Here is a 20,604-nt window from a genome sequence, read left to right as displayed (position 1 = left end):
CAATGAGAAGGCTAGCAAAGTATGAGTAATCCAGAGTAATCCAGTGAGGTGACAGGTTATCGGCTGCATTCACAGGACACAGACTCCAGGGGCAAGGGGAACTCTCTCTAGGTAGAGGAGGAGACAGATTATTATAAGATCCTTGGAGATGGGGAGTGAGCTGATAATTTCCAACAAAAACAGACAGTCTTACTTGAATCCGGGAACTGTGAAATGCTGGAGGAGAGGCACGTAATGGCAGCAGAGATTTGGATGGTCCGTGGGGGGGGCAGGTAGGAATGGGTGAGCATGGAGGGTGGTCCGTACATTGTGGCACACGAGCGGGTCCAAGAGGGCAGGCAGGCAGCAGTGAGTCAGAGCTCCCATTGTGGAAAGACACTATGGCAAAGACCAAGGGTTTAACCTGGACCTTATGGCCCAGTTTCCCATACAGGGATTATGTCTAATCCTGGACTAAATATTTTTTCCTATTGTGGTCTTCATTGACTTTTTTCTTTTAGTCTAGGACCATGCTTAATCCATGAACGGGAAACCGGCCGTAAATGTTTAGCTAATTGCTGCATAACAGGAAACAGGTGTGCAGGATTACCCAGCTCCAACCTCAGGCTCCGCCTCGGGGAGGTAGAAAAACACCGTAGCACTTATAATAATGAATTACAATAGTCCAGCCTGGAAGTAATAAATGCATGAATTAGCTTTTCAGCATCACTCTGAGAAAGGATGTTTCTAATTTTAGAAATATTGCACAAATGCAAAAAAGCGGTCCTACATATATGTTTAATATGTGCATTGAAGGACAAATCCTGGTCAAAAATGACTCCAAGATTTCTCACAGTGTTACTGGAGGCCAAAGTAATGCCATCCAGAGTAAGTATCTGGTTTGACTCCAAGTTTCTACTCTAGCTGAGCACACAAAGTGCTTTAGTATCTCAACCAACCCAGTGCTTTAAGGCTGTCACACACCGGACGCGTTCGATTTATTCACAATAACCTTTCTTATAAGTGAAAAAAAATGAAGTTGGCATCAAGCGATGATGTAATGAGGTCCTGATGTTTCTAAACAAGAGAAGGAAGAAACAGAGGTTCTGGGTTCATCCAACTCATAAGAAAGCAGCAACAGGGAAAGGTTCATTGTTTGATCGGAGAGCTGAAGTCTGTAATACTCCAGGATGTCAACCAGAGCTAGTCCGATCCACAGTTAGTTGACAGTACTATGATTTTAATTAACTACAGTGAATTAAAGCAGTCCTTTGATGGATGTTGGAATAATCTGACAAAGCTCTTCTAAATCACTTGAACAACACTGAAAACAGTTATTCAGACACACAGACAGGTACAGCCGCCATCTTGGAAAGGACTGGATGAACACTGAATGCAGAGGCATGTTTATGCATCCTTTAACTCTAAATCATTGCAATAGCCCCTTTAATATCTTTTTAAACTCCTCTTTTATTGCCAATGTATAAAAAGTTATATTCCAAAATAAAGAAAATTGTTTGAGACTATAACAACTGTTTGACTTTCTAAACAAACTGGTATCATGAAAGTTCTCTTGGAGGTCTCTTCCTACTAAGTTCTTCCTCTTAAAGGAGATCCTCTGATTGTTTGGATGTTCTCTCTAATATTTGGGCTCTTTATGGGTGATGTATAAGTAGAGCTGAAATGAAAAAGTTGCTAAATGCACATTTAAAATGGACGGTGTAGAGTGACTGTGTTTTAATGAAATGCAAGTCCTTCAGACCTTAATAAAGGAGATAAGGTTCTTTCATTGCTCTTATATAGAACATATTCTAAAAGTTCGGTAATTTCTAACTTGAAGTGAGAAATGTATTCTTCTCATGGTTTTGGTGCTTCATGTTGTTTTTAATTTATGCTGTGAAACATCAGCAGTAGCAAAAGTATTTGGAAGTGTTTTTTTCAGGTATGCAGAGCTGTGAGAAGCACAAGACAGTGGTTACATTCATTTGCTGCCAAGACTCCCAGGCTGTCCTGGCATGACTGGGCTGACTTTTGGTTTTTTGTGTATTCTGTTGAGTTTCTCAGGACCTGATTTTAAAAGACCCACCCGTTTTAGTCTGCGTTAGCATTTTGGCAACCATCATGTCGGTTTTGGAGCCAGAATATTTGCAGCATGAAACACTTCTCTGTTTTCTGGGAAATGAGTTAGTAATGATGAAGCCAGTGGTTTTATTCATTTCCCGCCGAGACTCTCACATGAGCCAAATGTGGCTCTGTTGACTTTTGGCTTACCAGCCTGTGAGGCTTTTCAAAAACAACAAAAAAAAAAACATCTATCACAGCCATAATGAAAAGTACACATACTGCAGTAACTTTAGACAAGAGCAATGGTTTTACACTTTAAAATGTCAGAGTTAGCATTTTGCCACCACTTTGTTGGCTCCTTGGAGCCAGAAATGTCCATATTTGTGCAAGACGCTATTATCAGCTAATGCTAGCTAGCTTGTTTATTAGTCTAGCTGACAGGTAGCAGGTACAGAGACCACGGCCCTAATAATGCAAACTTTGAACCTTAATAAATTTTAAATATTATTAATAGATGAGTTATAGAACACCTCTCGACAACACACAATATAGTTGTTACGTACAAACTGTTAAACCAAACTTGTGAACATCAGTTCTCAATTTCACAGTTATAAGCTGCAGTCAATGCAACAAGCACACTGAGTCACGGTAAGTTTCCTTCACAGCTTTGTTTCAGAACATTAGCAACATCATAATGACTGAATAAATGCAGACACCAGAAACCCCCCAGATCATATTAGCTGCAGCAGCAACAGTGAGAATGAATTAATATTTTGGCTCTTGGTAACTGAGCCTGTTATCTAGCTATAAATACTGTTAGATTTAGTTTGGATATCAGAAATTCAATTTGGATCTGTAGCCAGTCTTGTCAAAGATCTGGCTGAGGGGATTCAGGCCTATGCAGACCAGCAGTGAGAACAGAGCATCTAAATCCTGCACTTCTTGGTAACTTGTGCAGTCGGCTTGTAGTCAGCCTCTAGTGTTGTTCTCCACATTCCCACTGAGTTCTTGATGAAGACTCTTAGGCTCCTGTTGATCTTGTGCAGTGTGAGGCACTGAGTCACAGGTTGTCTTGTAATAAATCCAGGCGATCCAGTGGGTGCATAGGTTGGTCAGTCTGGTATAACAATCTGAATGACAACCCTAGGTACCAGTATGTGGTATTTGTGCAAATTCCTTTATGGGCCTCACTCATGTATTAGTGTGTGTGTGTGTGTGTGTGTGTGTGTGTGTGTGTGTGTGTGTGTGTGTGTGTGTGTGTGTGTGTGTGTGTGTGTGTGTGTGTGTGTGTGTGTGTGTGTGAGAGTTAGAAGAGCCGATGTATGGAAACATTTGTCCTTTGATGCCCATCAGAAACTAGAGGCAGGTAGAGGAAGACCCAGGAAGCCCAGGCCACCAGCAGCACATCAAGAGCCACGAAGACCCGCGGCCACACATTCCAAAGAGAACTGCACTCCCTCCCCAGCAGACGGAAGAGGGAGGTCTCAGACGGAGCCCCGCCCAAGTCGAGGAGCAGGGGCCCCAGAGAGACTGAGGTGAAGAGCAGCAGGGAGGCAAGGCACAAGGCCCAGACCCAGGTCCAGCCATATATACAACCACACACATATGCACATGCACACATAGACAGACACACACACACACACACACAAATACACTTACAAAAACTGTAACATACACACAAAGACACACATTCATCTTTTTTTAAGAGTCCCCGTCAAGCACTTTCGCAGAATGTTGCTAGAAGCTGACTTATAAGTCCACGTTGCACTCCCACGTCTCCCACGTCTCCTTCGATCTTCTCCTTCTCCCTCCACAACGTTTCCCTCACGTCCTCAATCACCACTAATTTTTCCATCCTTTGACCTGGGATGTGATTGTTTCTCTCACAAAGTTTACAGGTTACAAAAATAAATATATAGAATGTCTTTTTTCCTTATTAAACAACATCAAAATTCATTGCTGTTCAATACATTTTAACAAATACTATTTATTAACTCTGAACCTATTTATTTCGGCACGTATTACCATGAACAAATTTTACCGGTGTTACATAAGCATTAATCTTCTATGTTAATCACATGTTTAACCATGCTACAGTATAATGCTGCACAGTATTAAGAGACATAATATGTAGCCTGCGTCTGACTAGTATTAAGTAAGAAACAGTATTATTAAAGAGATTCAGCATTAAGAAGCTGTCTGTTATGTTGATGTTGCTCTTTGAGTCACACAGTAAAGAGGCACCAACAGTCTAGATGAAGGCATCTGTGAATAAACACACATTCACACCTACTGGCTCAAGCACACACTCACACAGGATGATAATACCATGAAAGCAATGTTTTTGATACACTGAGCTGAAGAAAGCAGTGATCATGTACTCAGCTTATGATTGCACCGAGAGAGACAACTTCCTGTTGTTCTGCTCAGCAGAATGTGACATTTAACCATATAAAAGCTGTAAGGGATGATTCACAATTATCAACATTTACCAAAGTGTACAAAGAAAATGTTGATCTTTTTTCATGACATTTAATTTCACCTGGTTCTTTAGTATTATAATATAATAGGAAGCATTAAAAACTACAGAACCCTGCAAGGGACATGGGAGAAAAAAAACAGAGGAAAAAAAAAAGATGCACGTTTCCGGTGTCATGAGCTACTTTTGCGATACAGTAGCGTCTGTCAATTAATTTATAATTGCGTGGTTCCTGTTGGCCGTAACCAAAACTGTACAGGCATGAAAGGGTTAACCTGACTGACTGTCCCACACCATCACTGCTTCACTGATTTTTAAAAAAAAAATCAGAAATCACTTTTTGACACAACAGCGGAAACCTAAAAACTCAGCTGTTGCCGTATTTCGTGTAGCGCTCGTACTGCAGCCCTGCGTACTTTATGGCATCGCCCAGACCTCTCTTCTCTGATTCATTTAATGATAAATGTGTCATTTTTAATTTGCTATGAGTGCCAGTTTGAATTATCAGAAAAGAGAACTGCACTGAAAAAGGAAAAATGTTGATGGCAACTTTGAGTTTATTTGAACTGTGTGTTGTAAATCTGCTTGGCCTCCGGTGTGCACTGAGGAGGCACAGAGGTGTTTAGACAGGAAATGCAAGGTGGTAAAATACAGCTGTGATGCATCTGTAAGAGCTCAACATCAAAGAGGAAGTCCTGCACATGTTTGTGAAGCAAAGCATGAAAAGCATGAAGAGAACTGAGGAAATAAAAATGAAGAAACTGGAGTGTTGAAAACAGACTTGATGTACTGCTACAAAAACAAATGTGCTCTGACGGTTATCCAACTGCTGGTTTCACATAAAATAAAATAAAATAAAATAAAATAAAATAAAATAAAATAAAATAAAATAAAATAAAATATGTGTATGTGTACACACACATATTCATGCACACACACACACACATATGTATGTGTGTGTTTTCAGTAGCAGCTGCCTTACACATGTCCCCGTCTGTGCACTCAAAGCACTCAAAGCAGTCCTGTAGCGCTTCCATAGCTCCTGCAGGCCTCGCCTGCTTCTCTGTGGCTTTTTTCTTGATCAGCAGGGGTTTGTATGCAGGAAGTAGCATCACAGAGAGCTGGTCAGAGGGGCCCAGGTGGGGGCCGGGTGCTGCTTCAGTCTGATCCAGTGTGTTCATACTGCTAGTTGCAAATTTCACATACTGGTGGAAGTGAGGGAGAACAGTTTTCATACTGGCCTGACTGAAGTCTCCAGCTGCAATGAAAACTCTCTGGAAGTTCAGATTCACTGATGGAAAGGTAGAGAACATTTAGGGTTTCTCTTGTATCTGCACTGGGGGGGTATACATTGCTGTAATGATGATGACAGTGAACTCCCTAGGCAGACAAAAAGGTCCACATTTTATAGTCAGCAGCTCTTCACTACATCACACCAGTTCAGTTATTGTTGGTGAATATACAAACACCCCCATCCCAGGTTTTACCAGTGTGAGAGGTGCTTCATCTTTATTTCTTCTTTTAATATATGTCATATTAAATATGTTCTTTGTTATTTATTGCTCACCTCTGTGCTGTTATCTGCATGTGTAGATTCATCTGATGGCAGTTAATCTAGTTTAGTATAAAGAGTCTTCAAAGGCCAAAGCAGTAACAATATAAAAGAATAAAACACAAAAACACAACAAAAACATCACAAATTTAAAAAATACCAGAGCTGAATTTAACCTTTTCATGCCCACCAGGTCACCGGGAACCCATCTAGGTTAGAGGTGTGTGTGTGTGTGTGTGTGTGTGTGTGTGTGTGTGTGTGTGTGTGTGTGTGTGTGTGTGTGTGTGTGTGTGTGTGTGTGTTTTATGAGTTAAAAAGACCAATATATGAAACTGGCATTGGATACATTTCAAATGAAGCTTCACACATTTTGTCATTTCAGGTTTTTTAACTTTATGCTTCAAACATGAAGCAAAGGAATCAAATTTTAAACTGTTTGTTGTGAAGGTTCTGATGTGTTCCACCATCAGCTGTTTGAACTTGTTTACTGCAACATGCTGATTGCTGATGATCTGAAGCCAGGCTGCAAGAGCATGCAGGCAGTTTCTCATGTGGTCGGCTCTTCTTCCCTCTCACTCCTTTAAAGCTGTACATGTGGAAGGTCCTCTGTATGAAGGTGCTGTGCAGTCTTTATATTTAAACAGGTATGTGAGCCTTTGCTTTGATCATATGCATATACCCAGGGTTCTGAGTTCTTTTAAATTCTGTTCATTATTGAATAGTTTTTGTTTGAGTCTTAGTTTGAGTCTTTGTGTGTTAGTATTCTTAGTGACAGTTACTGATTGTATGATCATATTAGTTTCCTCAGGCTTTTCCTTTTTGATCAAGCTTATAGTTAGGGCTGGATCAGGTGACCCTGAACCCTCCCTTAGTTATGCTGCTACAGGCCTAGGCTGCTGGGGGGGGTTCCCATAATGCACTGTTTCTTCTCATTCACCTTATTTACTTTGTTCATACCACACTCTGCATTTAATAATTAATTGTTATTAATCTCGTCCACAGCATGTCTTTTTTCTCCCCTCAACCCAACCAGTCGCGGCAGATGACCCCCCCTCCCTGAGCCTGGTTCTGCTGGAGGTTTCTTCCTGTTAAAGGGAGTTTTTCCTTCCCACTGTCACCAAGTGCTGCTCATAGGGGGTCGTTTGGACTGTTGGGTTTTCTCTGTATTATTGTAGGGTCTTTACCCACAATGCAAAGCGCCTTGAGGCGACTGTTTGTTGTGATTTGGCGCTTTATAAATAAAACTGAATTGAATTGAATTGAACTCAAGTGAATTGTTGATAATTACACTGTGCTGTCTGCAAGCTTAATCTGTTAACTGGCAGCACCAAAATCACCTGAAAAAAACTACATAATGCCTTCTGGTTATTATTTGCTTGAGAAAACCCAATTCATAGCCTATTAACTGTCCATGTCCCATCCATGGGATATATGAAGTGCGTTTTATATGGCAGGTTACACTGCACGAAAAGAGGCATATCCGTCCCCGTATACTGACGCGGGCGTACCTAGTTATCGTCAGCTTTCGTCGGCATACGGGGAAGCGCATATTCGTTCGCCTGAGACGGATATGGTCGTTTACGTACCACTAGAAGCAGCGGGGGGTAAAGGTACAGGGGGAGCCGGCAGGCGCGAGGTGTTAATGACTCCACTTTACATATGAATACGAAGCAGCGGCAAGAGACCCACGTGGCTTCTCAGTCATTGGATGAAAAAAATGACATCACAATTCATTACTCACATGTGATTGGTTGGCAGATCTGTCCCCCCACTGGCCTTTATAAAGACAGGCCTGGGTAAGCCCCTCCCTAATAAATAGTAACCCAGTAATAAAAATTATTTTTAATTATTTCTGTGATATACCTTGTATGTTATGTTGTATTCATGCTAATAACCTCAACTAAAGGGAATTCAATTAAGAGAAAAATTGTGAGGCACAAGTTTGAATTTTTTTTCTTTTATTTATAAAGCAATATGCACATACACACACACACACACACACACACATCATATTATATATATATATATATATATATATATATATATATATATATAGGAGGAGGTGGAAGCCACCGATGTGAAGACAAGAAAGCTCCTTACCATGCATGGAGGGTTTCACCCCAAATCCAGCACCCTGAGACTGTACGCTAAGCGGAAGGAAGGTGGCCGAGGACTAGTGAGTGTCAGAACCACTGTCCTAGATGAAACAATGAAGATCAAGGAATACATCAGGAAGATGGCCACAAAGGATCATGTGCTTAGTGAGTACCTCAGGCAGCAGAAACCTGCGAAAGAAGAGGGTGAAGAACAGGAACCATCATGGAAGGACAGGCCTCTGCACGGCATGTACCACCGGCAGATAGAAGAAGTGGCTGACATAGAGAAATCCTACCAATGGCTGGACAAGGCTGGACTGACAGATAGCACAGAGGCACTAATCATGGCCGCACAAGAGCAAGCTCTAAGTACGAGATCAGTAGAGGCTGGGGTCTACCACACCAGGCAAGACCCCAGGTGCAGGCTGTGCAGAGATGCTCCTGAGACAATCCAGCACATAACAGCAGGGTACAAGATGCTAGCAGGCAGGGCATACATGGAACGCCATAACCAAGTGGCCGGCATAGTATACAGGAACATCTGTGCCGAGTACGACCTGGACATTTTGACCTGGTCAAAATGGGACACGCCCCCAAGGGTGGTTGAGAACAACAGAGCTAAGATCCTGTGGGACTTCCAGATACAGACAGACAAACTTGTGGTGGCTAACCAACCGGACATCATAGTGGTGGACAAACAAAGGAAGAAAGTCGTAGTGATAGACGTTGTAATTCCAAGTGACGGGAACATCAAGAAGAAGGAATATGAGAAGTTTGACAAATACCAAGGGCTCAGAGAGCAGCTGGAAAGGATGAGGAAGATGAAGGTAACAGTGGTCACCGTGGTAATCGGAACACTCGGGGCAGTGACCCCCAAGTTGGGAGAGTGGCTCCAGCAGATTCCTGGAACAACATCCGAGATCTCTGTCCAGAAGAGCGCAATACTGGGAACAGCTAAGATACTGCGCAGGACCCTCAAGCTCCCAGGCCTCTGGTAGAGGACCCGAGCTTGGAGGGCAAATAGACCGCCCGTAGGGGCGAGCTGGGATTTTTTATATATATATATATATATATATATATATATATAATATAAAGAAAACAAAAACATTATGACATATAATGCTTTGCTACTTCTGGGTCATGTGGTGGTGGCTTTCTCTCAGATCTTGGTCCAGCATACAAACACTTATGGTGCATCGTTGTATTTAGGGTGAGCTTCTAGTCTGTCTTGCAGTTTGGCTCAGAGGTCGCTGAGCTCCTGGCTGGGGAAGCTTGGGGGTCTTAATCCAGCCCGATACGCCCTCTGAGACACCGTGACACCGTCCCAGAAGGCAACCTCCTTCACTGCAGGACACTCGCCCTCGCCTCCAGCAGCTGTTGACACAGAGCACACATTAAGTCATTATGAAACTATATGAAATATTGTGAAACATCAGGAAACTACACTGAAAGTTTGACTCTCTTGACTTTGAATGCACACATAGCAGATAAGAACCTGAATGCAAAAAAAAAAATTTAATCAGCCCATCTTTGTCACCAAAAACAATGTTTGTGTGACAAAGTACCAACTCCTGCATCCTGTGAATAAAAGACAAATGAACAAATACTTTGAAAAAATGTAACACTGATAAAAGTACTTCAGTGATTTTGGTCATTAACCCTTGAGGCACCTTTAAACTGATTATACACTTTTTATCTTTTAGGTCCCAAAATGTTACAGCTGCTGAAACTATAAACATTCAGTGTTAATTATTTTCACCTTTTTATAGACATTTTGGGTTGTTCAAAAGAAGCCAGATTTTATATAAAGTTAAAAAAAACAATAAGTAATATTTCCCAAAAGTAAAACTGCATTTCCAAGCTAACTACACAAATACGGCAGACCAACAATACAATCCAACACGTCTTACCGGCTTCCTTCTTGCACACCGGGCAGAGTTTAATGGCTGTCCCTTTTCCGGCCCGTGAGGCTGACTGTAGCAGAAGCTGCGGCGGATCGTCTGTAGGTTTGCAAGAAGCTGGAAAACATTTTTGTACATTGTAAATAAAGAGTATAAACACAGTGCATACATAAACAATATTCAGGCAAAAAAAAACCCACAAACATACAACACCAATAGATACTTACACACAATAATATCACTGTCCACGCATTAGAAACACACTCGCGTTGTGAGGCGAACACAGTCTGTGGAAAAAACGTGAAAATAAATAAGAGTAAAAACATTTTCAGTTCTTCTCTCCTCCACACATTGAAACTGCTGCTTTGTTTCTGATTCTTACCTCTGCAGAGGATCGTACCGGCTTTTATTGGATTCAGAGTTGTGCAGGAACTGCTTCCTATAAATGAAACCAAATAAATATAAGAGACCAAATCACAATACGTCTGTCAGCTTACTGTGACCATTCCTCCACTCTTAGTATTTATGTTTTAGAAACGACCAAGTCTTACCGCAGTTTTCGGATCGTGCTGCCGTCTTTTCCTCGAGTCCTTCTGTAGGTGAGTCTGTGAGTCCAGAGCATCGAGTCTCTACACAATAGACGCCATGTTGTCTTTCAGTCGCGCTTGTACAAACTTGAGTAACTGAGTAAATAACCCACTCACTGCAGCCAGCAGTGTCTTCTCGTCTGCAGCGGGGCTGGTTGAAGCTGGCCAGTAGAGAGGCCCGCTTTCACCAGGAGCTTCTGGGGTGCTGAATATAGACGATGTCCTCCATTGTACCAGGAAAGCAGAGTACCGTATTTTTCGGACTATAAGTCGCTCCGGAGTATAGGTCGCACCAGCCAAAAAATGCATAATAAAGAAGAAAAAAACATATATAAGTCGCACTGGACTATAAGTTGCATTTTTTTTGGAGGGGGAGGGGTGTTATTTGATAGAATCCGAGACCCAGAGCAGAAATTCCATCTTAAAAGGCAATTTAAAATAATAATGGATTAAAGAACAGGGCGAACACGGTTACGCCTACGTTATGCTAACGTAACACATTCAGCTACATGACGCACAATGAAGAGTATGTCTGGTATGTTAACGTAACATTAACAGTTATTCAGATAACCATATCTCCCATTCGGGAGACAGACACCCTCTCTATTTTTAAGATTAGGCTTAAAACTTTCCTTTTTGATCAAGCTTATAGTTAGGGCTGGATCAGGTGACCCTGAACCCTCCCTTAGTTATGCTGCTATAGGCCTAGGCTGCTGGGGGGGGTTCCCATAATGCACTGTTTATTTTCATTCACTTTATTTACTTTGTTTATACCCCACTCTGCATTTAATAATTAATTGTTATTAATCTCTTCCACAGCATGTCTTTTCTCTCCCCTCAACCCAACCGGTCGCGGCAGATGACTGCCCCTCCCTGAGCCTGGTTCTGCTGGAGGTTTCTTCCTGTTAAAAGGGAGTTTTTCCTTCCCACTGTCGCCTAGTGCTGCTCATAGGGGGTCGTTTAGACTGTTGGGTTTTCTCTGTATTATTGTAGGGTCTTTACCCACAATACAAAGCACCTTGAGGCGACTGTTTGTTGTGATTTGGCGCTATATAAATAAAATTGAATTGAATTGAATTGAATAGCATAAAGAACATACTAATAAGTTAACCAAACCATCAATCCATTGAATTCTTCATCCTCGGTGTCACTTCTAAACAACTCCGCACACTCCGTAGGTAGACGAAGCGCTGCTTCCTCTTCTGTGTCGCTTACGTCAGACTGCAATTCCAATTATTCCGGCCTTTCTGAATCCCGACAGGATGGTTTCGGTTGTCCCTGAAGCCCATGTTTTCTTGATCCATCCAATGACTTCCAGGAAAGTTGGGTGGCGCATTCTCCCAGTTGCCGTTAAGCTGTGCTCTCCATCCATCATCCACTGGGCCCACAGATTACGCAAGACTGCCTTAAAGCTCCGGTTCAAGGAGATGTCAAGTGGCTGGAGTATTTTGGTTCATGTGTTATAAATTTCACATATTAGTCGCTCCGGAGTATAGGTCGCACCCCCAGCCAAACTATGAAAAAAAGTGCGACTTATAGTCCGGAAAATACGGTAGACAAAATCCGCCATTCAGTTTGAACGGAAGAGAAGGAAGGCACTGATTTCCCTGCAGACCTTCAGCGTGATCCCGCACGTGATCTGTATTGTCCAATCACAGGCGAGGAAGCTGCCACACGGAATTCAATTCATTTCATTTCAAGTCAATTCAGTTTTATTTATATAGCGCCAAATCACAACAAGCAGTCGCCTCAAGGCACTTTGTATTGTGGGTAAAGACCCTACAATAATACAGAGAAAGCCCATCACTGATGAGTACTGGTGACCCCTGGTAAGTAGTTGATTTGCATTTGTATGACTCCCAGAAACCTTCTTTACATATGAAAGTCTGCCCTAGACCTGAGGAGAGGGGGGAGCTGAGGGAGCACCGACACAGAGAGTTCACGGCAGTTTCCCTACAGTTTACTCTTCTGACCAAAGCCTCCTGCTGAGAGCCCTAAAACTCAAGGCGCACGTCAGTATTACATGCCAGAAACTGTCGAAAACCCCACTTTTCCTGCAGTGTTAGACCTTCCCATTTTGATTGACACCTCATTCAGCCAATCATGTTAAGAAATGGGTTTCACAGAGCCAGTAATAACTAGAGGGCGTCACATAGCTTTGTCAGGTGATTTGGTGCAGCCAGTTACATGATTGGGTATGGTAGTGTCTTCATATCCACATTTGTGAAAACAATTCTTCAAATTTTGCCTCAAACTTCTTCTCCCGGTTACAGATTCTCCTCATTCACTGGAATTAAGAAAAAGGGATCTTTTCTTTAAGCTACTTTGAATCAAAGCTGCTGGGATGAAATTTGCATCTGATTCTGATTTGAGTTCTGTGAGTGGATGGCTTTTTCTAAAACTGATTGGGTGACCAATGGTCATGGGTGGGGGGGTGGGACTGCACAGTCTTTATTATATAAACAGGAAGTGGCACAGTGCTGAACTACGAGACACTCTGACGACGCTCAAGACACGCTCGAGACACGCTCGAGACATAGAGACCAACCACATCTACGAGGCAGAATGGGCTGCTTGGCCAGCAGACCTGCAAATGTCGGTAAGTACATTTATGTTTGAGGTTGTAGACGAAGCTGCACAATCATAACTTCTTGTTTGTAGTAATGATTTCATGTGTTATCAACAAACAGAAATGTTAGCAGCATATGTTTGAAGATGCATTTGAAGGTGTAAACTTTGTTTTTCTGACTTATTTTTATCAACTTGTCACAAAAAAGAAACAAAAAAAATCCAGTTTTCAGAAAGACTGAAAACAAATGTTGATGTTCTGACTCAGATGTAGACCATCAGGAAGTTTTACTCTTTTATTTCACAAATCATCTTTGACCATCCGTGCAGCAATTCACTAATGATAGATTAGTCTGACTAAATTAATCCAACATTTTTGCACAAAATTTAAAACAAAAAGAATCAAATGAAATTTTCAGATTGGACCCAGCTGCAGATTAGATTAGATAAAACTTTATTAATCCCTTTAGGAAGATTCCATCAGGGAAATTAAAGAAACAGGCTGTAAACACAGTTTAGGAATAATGTAAGTTATCATTAGTTGCTGTTTCAGTCTATGCCTGCCTTGTTCACAGTGTTGCAGTACTGAATGTAATGATAACTGTAATATATGATGTAAATTCTCCAACAGATCTACAGGAGGTGAAGATTGCGTTCATTGAAAATCCGGATATTTTGTCGAAAGCTAAAAATATCCAGGAACAGATTCGGGAGAAAACAAAGAGTGTTGACATCCATACATGGCGCGAGAATCAAGACTTCAATGAATTTCATGAATCAACAATTAAACATGCTGAGCCTCATGTCTTTCTGTACATATTTCCGTACATGACCACGGTGGTAGACGGTGATATAGAAAAGGTGAAATACATTAAGCAGGTCCTTGGTAAAAATTCAGAGAATTATATTTTACCTGTGGTCATGTGTGAAGATGAAGTTTTAATAGATGAAGAACAAAAACAAAACTTAATGATACAAGTTCAGGATAAATTAAAATTAGAGAGATTCTGTGGAATTGGGAAAAATGAAACGCCTGAAGATCAAGTCAACAAACTTATGGAGAAGATCAACGAGGTGGTTGATGGAAACCATAACGAGAGTTACAAATGGAAACCAGTTACAGATCCAAAGGACCAACCAAAAGCATCACGATTTATGAAGAATTGTATTACACCATTATTATAGAAATGATTCAATACAACAAATACATTACAGGAGAGGAGGAGGGACACAGGCTTACAGCTTAAAATGAGCTTCATATTTTCCAGCTGCAACATTATATCCTGAATGATTTCAATGCAAATATTGTGCTTGCATGTTATTTTTTATGGTGTTTCTTTCTGTTTTTGGGTGGTGAGCAGTGAAAATGAAACATGGCTGGATTCAGAGCAGGAATGTTGTTATCAGGCAGGTGTCATCATTGTGCTTTTATTTTGTTAAATTGTAACTGCAGTGCTGTAATATGACTTTAGTTTATGACAAAGATCTGAATTCTTCCTGTACTTAGAGACTTTACTTCCTGTGTTTGTGGAGAATCTGCAGCACAGACTGGATTTTTCTACCAACTCTGTTAAAAGTTGATTTGATTTGTTTTCTGAAACATGTTAAAGTCTGATGGACTTTGTGCTTCCACTTGTTTAAGAAACAGATTGTTGAATAATATCTAATATCTGTCACTCTGACTCTTTCTCCTGCTGTGCTTTTTCTTTACTGTCTATGGTTTAATGCAGTTAATGTGTTAATGTACCACACCAACGTATCAGTGTGAACCAATGCAGCATCAATCTGATTTGTTACAATAGAATCCCATCAGTAAATAAAAGATGCTTCAAACAGACTCGTTTATTTCTTGTCATTATTCAGATTTCTTTTGCGATCATTCGGAGAATTTGAAAATAAATGAATGTGACCAGAAAAATGATGCGTGATGTTGTGGATCGCAGCAGCTGGTCTGTCATAAAGATTTTCAGCAATTTATGAATTTCATGTCTAACATAAACACACGAACAAGTCCCACATGGCACCGATGCTCAAATTTACATAAGAAAGAAAAAATGTTCATCAGATTCAAAAGAAAGAAAACAAGTGCATCATCCACAACAATCTGTTCTGATCAAATCTGCCAAGGCCTCCAACTCTGACCACCACCCCATCCAAACTGCACCCGACCTCTGAGATAAGATCCTGCCGACAGACGCCTGGGGGAGGGGCTTGGTGACACCCCATCTCAGTCAAGGTAACATGGCCCACTGGTCTATTCCTCCTCTGGCATCTCGCTCTGGACCATTTTGCCCTGAGAGACCCAGCAGGGACAACATAACATAGCTCCAGGGATGGCTGTACCCCCCCCTCCTATAAGGTATCGATCCATGGAAGGCTCAAACTTATCAAACCACCCACAACAGGTGAGACATGGAGGAGTGCTGTTGTCTTACATGCCTCCTATGTTGCTGATCACAGACACTCAGAGACAGAGCTTTTGACCTGATGAGGTTTTCCCTGCACAGAGCAGGTGAGGAAAGCAGGATGGGAGACACAAAAGGCAAAGAAAGTTCAGTTAGTGCTTAAAATAACCCACAGTGTGCAGACTACATTAAAATACATACAGCTTTTAAAATGGACAAACAGATAAACGCAGTGGTGAGAAATGGCTTTTTTCAGCTGAGACAGCTTTCCAAAATTAAGTCTCTTATATCTTTTTGAGACTTAGAGGGTTTTCATGCATTTGTGACCACCCGTCTTGATTATTGTAATGCACTATGTTGGTATTGACCAGGCTTCTCTGTCGCGCTTACAAATGGTCCAAAATGCTGCTGCTCGTCTGTTGACAGGGACACGTAAATGTGAGCACATCACCCCTGTTCTTGCTTCTCTACACTGGCTGCCTGTCTATTTTAGAATTAATTTAAAAATGTTATTGTTTGCTTTTAAAGTTTTAAGTGGCGTGGCCCCCACATACCTAACAGACCTCTTACACACATACACACCACAAAGGTCCCTCAGGTCGGCTGACCAGCTACTTCTTACTGTCCCCAAATCGAGACTGAAACACCGGGGTGACCGAGCTTCTGTGGTGGCGCCTAAACTATGGAATGATTTGCCCCTCTATGTTAGGCTGGCCCAACACTAGAGGTCTTTAAATCTCATTTACAAACACACCTTTTCTCTGAGGCATTTTGAAATTTCTAGTTAGTACTGAGTCATTTTGGGAACTGTTTTTTATTTTTTAGTACTTCTTTTATGGTTTATCATTTTAAATTATTATTATTATTTTATGTGTTATTTTATTTTATTGTATTGCTCTTTAGTGCTTTGTTCAACTTTGTTGTCTTTTAAAGCGCTCTATAAATAAAGTTGGATTGGATTGGATTGGAAAATGCTCCATTATAAAGTCCTGAACTGATCAGGGCCCATCATTTACTACTGCTAAAAAAATTTTAAAGGAACAGTTTGCAAACAAATAAGATCTCAATGGAAAAAAATCACGCTTTACATCTGTACCAATATGGACTGGGTAATGTGTTAGGGATGAAAGGATGCCACATCATTTGATGTAAATGAAAATTATGAACCTGCACTGGGCTCAGAAGGGTGCTAAGCAGTTTGTATGGCCCCAGCATGCTTGTATGCATGTCTGGCAGCATCAGGGCTCCTGAGGGGATCTAGTCCCAGATCTGGACCAGGGCATCACTAAGCTCCTGGACAGTCTGAGGTGTGACCTGACAGCATTAGATGGACTAAAACATAATGTCCCAGAGGTATTCTATTGGATTTAGATCAGGTGAGTGTGGGGGCCAGTCAGTGGTATCAATTCCTTTATCTCTCAGGAGGAACCCAGGACCCACTGCACCAGCATAGGGTCTGACAGCAGCTCCACGAATTTATCCTGACACCTGATGACAGTCAGGGTGCCGTTGCCTAGCCTGTAGAGGTCTGTGTGTCCCTCTATGGATGTGTTCCCCCAGACCATCACTGACCCACCACCAAACGGTCACCCTGAACGATGTTACAGGCAGCATAACTTTCTCCACGGCTTCTCCAGACCCTTTCACATCAGTCACATGTGCTCTGGGAGAACCTGCTCTCATCTTTGAAAAGCACAGGGTGTTAGTGGTGGACCTACTAATTCTGGTATTCTATGGCAAATACTAATCAAGCACAGGGCCACTAGAGGATGTCGGGCCTTCAGGCCACCCTAATGAAGTCTGTTTCTGATTGTTTGGTCAGAGACATTTACACCAGTGGCTGCTGGAGGTCATTCCAAGCATTACTGCAGACCAGGTCAGGGGTCAGCTGAGGAAACTTCATCCCAGGAAAGCAGTGGGCTCAGACAATGTGTGCCCCCGACTGCTGAAGACCTGCACTGCTGAATTGGGTGATCCACTCCAATGCCTCTTCAACCCCAGTCTGCAACTGGGGAGAGTGCCCACCCTCTGGAAGACATCCTGCATTGTTCCGGTCCTGAAGAAGAACCGGCCGAGCGAGTTGAATGTCTTCTGACCAGTGGCTCTCACCTCACATCTAATGAAGACGTAGGAGTTTGTCTTCCTCAGCCTCCTCAGACTCCATGTGCAACACGCCCAGGACCATCTGCAGTTTGTATGTTGGTGTGGAGGATGCCATCCTCTACCTGCTGCACTGAGCAGACTGTCATCTGAATAAGGGAAGTGGCACACTGAGAAACCTCTTCTTGGATTTTTCAAGTGCCTTTAACACCATCCAGCTCCTCATGCTTCAGGATAAACTGAACAGCATGAGAGTGGACGCCTGCCTGGTCACTTGGATCTCCAGTTACCTCACCAACAGGCTGCAGTATGTCAGGCTGAAAGACAGTGTCTGACACTATGATCAGCAACACCGGAGCACCCCAGGGGACGGTGTTGGTCTCTCTTCTCTTCACCCTTTACACTGCACTAAACTCTGAGCTGTGTCACATCCAGAAGGTTCATACCTGTCAAGTTTTGTATTTAAACATATCGGAAATTTTCTGCTGCTGAAAATAGAGGTCACTATATGACGTCATCGCCTAATATATATATATATATATATATATATATATATATATATATATATATATATATATATATATATATATATATATATATATATATATATATATATATATATATATATATATATGTGTGTGTGTGTGTGTGTGTGTGTATTCTAATTAATTAGATTAATTTGGAAATAAACCTGGTGGAAATAAATTTTTCCACCAGGTTATAAATTTTTCTGCCAGGCTCTCAGACTTGGTAAGATTAAATCATATCCCTTTATTAAAAACAATAGAGGATTATCTCACACGTTGGAATAGTTTACCTATATCACTTATGGGGAGAGTTGCTGCCATTAAAATGATGGTTTTACCAAAAATTAATTATCTATTTTCATTAATCCCTAATAAACCCTCTCTTCCTTGGTTTAAGTCACTAGATTCAAACATCTCAAAATTTTTATGGAAAAACAAACCTTCAAGAATAAGCTTAAAAACTTTACAAAAGCCAAAACACGGTGGAGGTCTAGAATTACCAAACTTTTATTACTATTTCTTAAGCAGTAGATTGCAGTATATTTCAAAATGGATCAAATCCAATTCATTAGACAACCCATGGCTGGATCTAGAACAGGCGTTTTGTGGAAAAATAAAAATCTCGGATCTACCTTTCATTAGCCCTAGTATTAAACATCATAACTGCTATAAAAGCCTCAGTATAAAAGCCTCTCTGACAGCCTGGTGGGAATTTTTAAAAATAACTAAGTCTTCACTCATCCCCTGTAAACTAACACCCATTTGGAACAATCCAGATATTTGTCAGAAAAAGAAAATGCTGAATTTTCCATTATGGCGTGATAAGGGCGTAAATAATTTAAAACATATTATACAAGATGGAAATCTTATCACGTTCCAAGACCTTATGTCAAAATATAGAATTGGCAACGGTAGATTTCTGGAATATTAACAACTTAAGTCCATCTTACAGGGAAGATATAACCTTAATCAGGTGAATCTAGAAATGCCTACATGGGTAACAGAATTTCTTAACATCTGTACCCCAAAATTGTTGTCAAAATTATATAAATTATTACTAAAAACTGATGATTCAGTTTCCCTCCCAATTGCAAAATGGGAGCGTGATCTTTCTGTTAACCTAGATCAAAATTTATGGACAGAAATATGTTTAAATATCTTCAAAATGACTAAAAGACCCCAAGTACAACTTTTACAATACAAAATTCTCCATAGAACACACTATACTGGACAAAGGATGTTCCAAATGGGCCTTACACACTCAAACATATGCACCCACTGTACAAGCAATTCAGAGGATAATCATCTACACGCTCTGTGGTCTTGTGTACCTGTTCAGAGATTTTGGCAGAGGATATGTGAAGACCTATCCACATGGTTTAGCTGTTGTGTCCCAACCTCCCCCAGACTATGCATCTTAGGTGATGTCAGTGAATTAGTTATGGAATCAAATATATCACTCATAGTTCTTAGCGCCTTGTGCATCGCTAAGAAAACTATCGCTAAGAAAACTATCCTCATGAAGTCAAAAAATAAACTATGTATTACTCAATACAGAAATTTATTAGTAGATCATGTTAGTTTAGAGAGAATGTCTGCTTCTGTTACACCCTGAGAAGGGGAAAGGAAATCAATAAATACACTCGAACGCGATGCTTCTCCTTCAGCAGCTTCATTGAGAATATATAATTATTTTGAAGTATACACATAGATACAAAACATTAATATGAAACACTATAACAAAAGTACACATCAGTCAGTTCTAGGACAATATCACAAAATGATCTTCCTTCATCTGTCTTCACAGGTAAATAATGATTTCAACCAAGGTACAGTATAATTTCCCCGTCCTCCCTTGCAGGTAAACCCAAATATGACATAAATGCCCAAGCAAATTATTAAACACAAATTTAAATCATCAAACTCCAAAGTATTGAAAATAACATTTATATACACACATCAACAGACATTTTTCCTTTTTCCTATTCTCTCTACAATAGTTGTTCAGTACAAACAGAACTAACACGCACATGCATCGCCATCACCGTATGCACACATTCTGGCGGCGCAGTGCACTATGCTAGCGGCAGCATAGAGCACTTAGCTCAGCTAGCTAGCCAACAGTATGCTACAAGAAATGCAAAAGAAATAACACTTCAAAACGTCTTGAACAGGTAGTGAGTCAGTCTACAGAGAGTCAAACAAAACTCGGCACATATCTCCACAGCTTAGGAGCACAAACACTCATCACATACCTGAGAAGGGGAAAGGAAATCAATAAATACACTCGAACGCGATGCTTCTCCTTCAGCAGCTTCATTGAGAATGAAGCACCGCGGCCGGAGT

The 20,604-nt window shown here is 41.1% G+C and overlaps 1 long non-coding RNA gene across 1 annotated transcript; it reads left to right on the top strand.

Annotated features, from left to right (window-relative positions):
- Positions 1-13,143: 13,143 nt before the first annotated feature.
- On the top strand, positions 13,144-15,061 carry LOC115785108 (uncharacterized). Its single transcript, XR_004020323.1, has 2 exons — positions 13,144-13,257; positions 13,858-15,061. It is a non-coding gene; the product is annotated as an uncharacterized LOC115785108 (long non-coding RNA).
- The last annotated feature ends 5,543 nt before the right edge of the window (positions 15,062-20,604 follow it).

Source organism: Archocentrus centrarchus, chromosome 8 (genome assembly GCF_007364275.1).
Source record: "Archocentrus centrarchus isolate MPI-CPG fArcCen1 chromosome 8, fArcCen1, whole genome shotgun sequence".
NCBI classification, from domain to species: Eukaryota; Metazoa; Chordata; class Actinopteri; order Cichliformes; family Cichlidae; genus Archocentrus; species Archocentrus centrarchus.
This window is presented reverse-complemented; position numbering and strand designations above follow the sequence as displayed.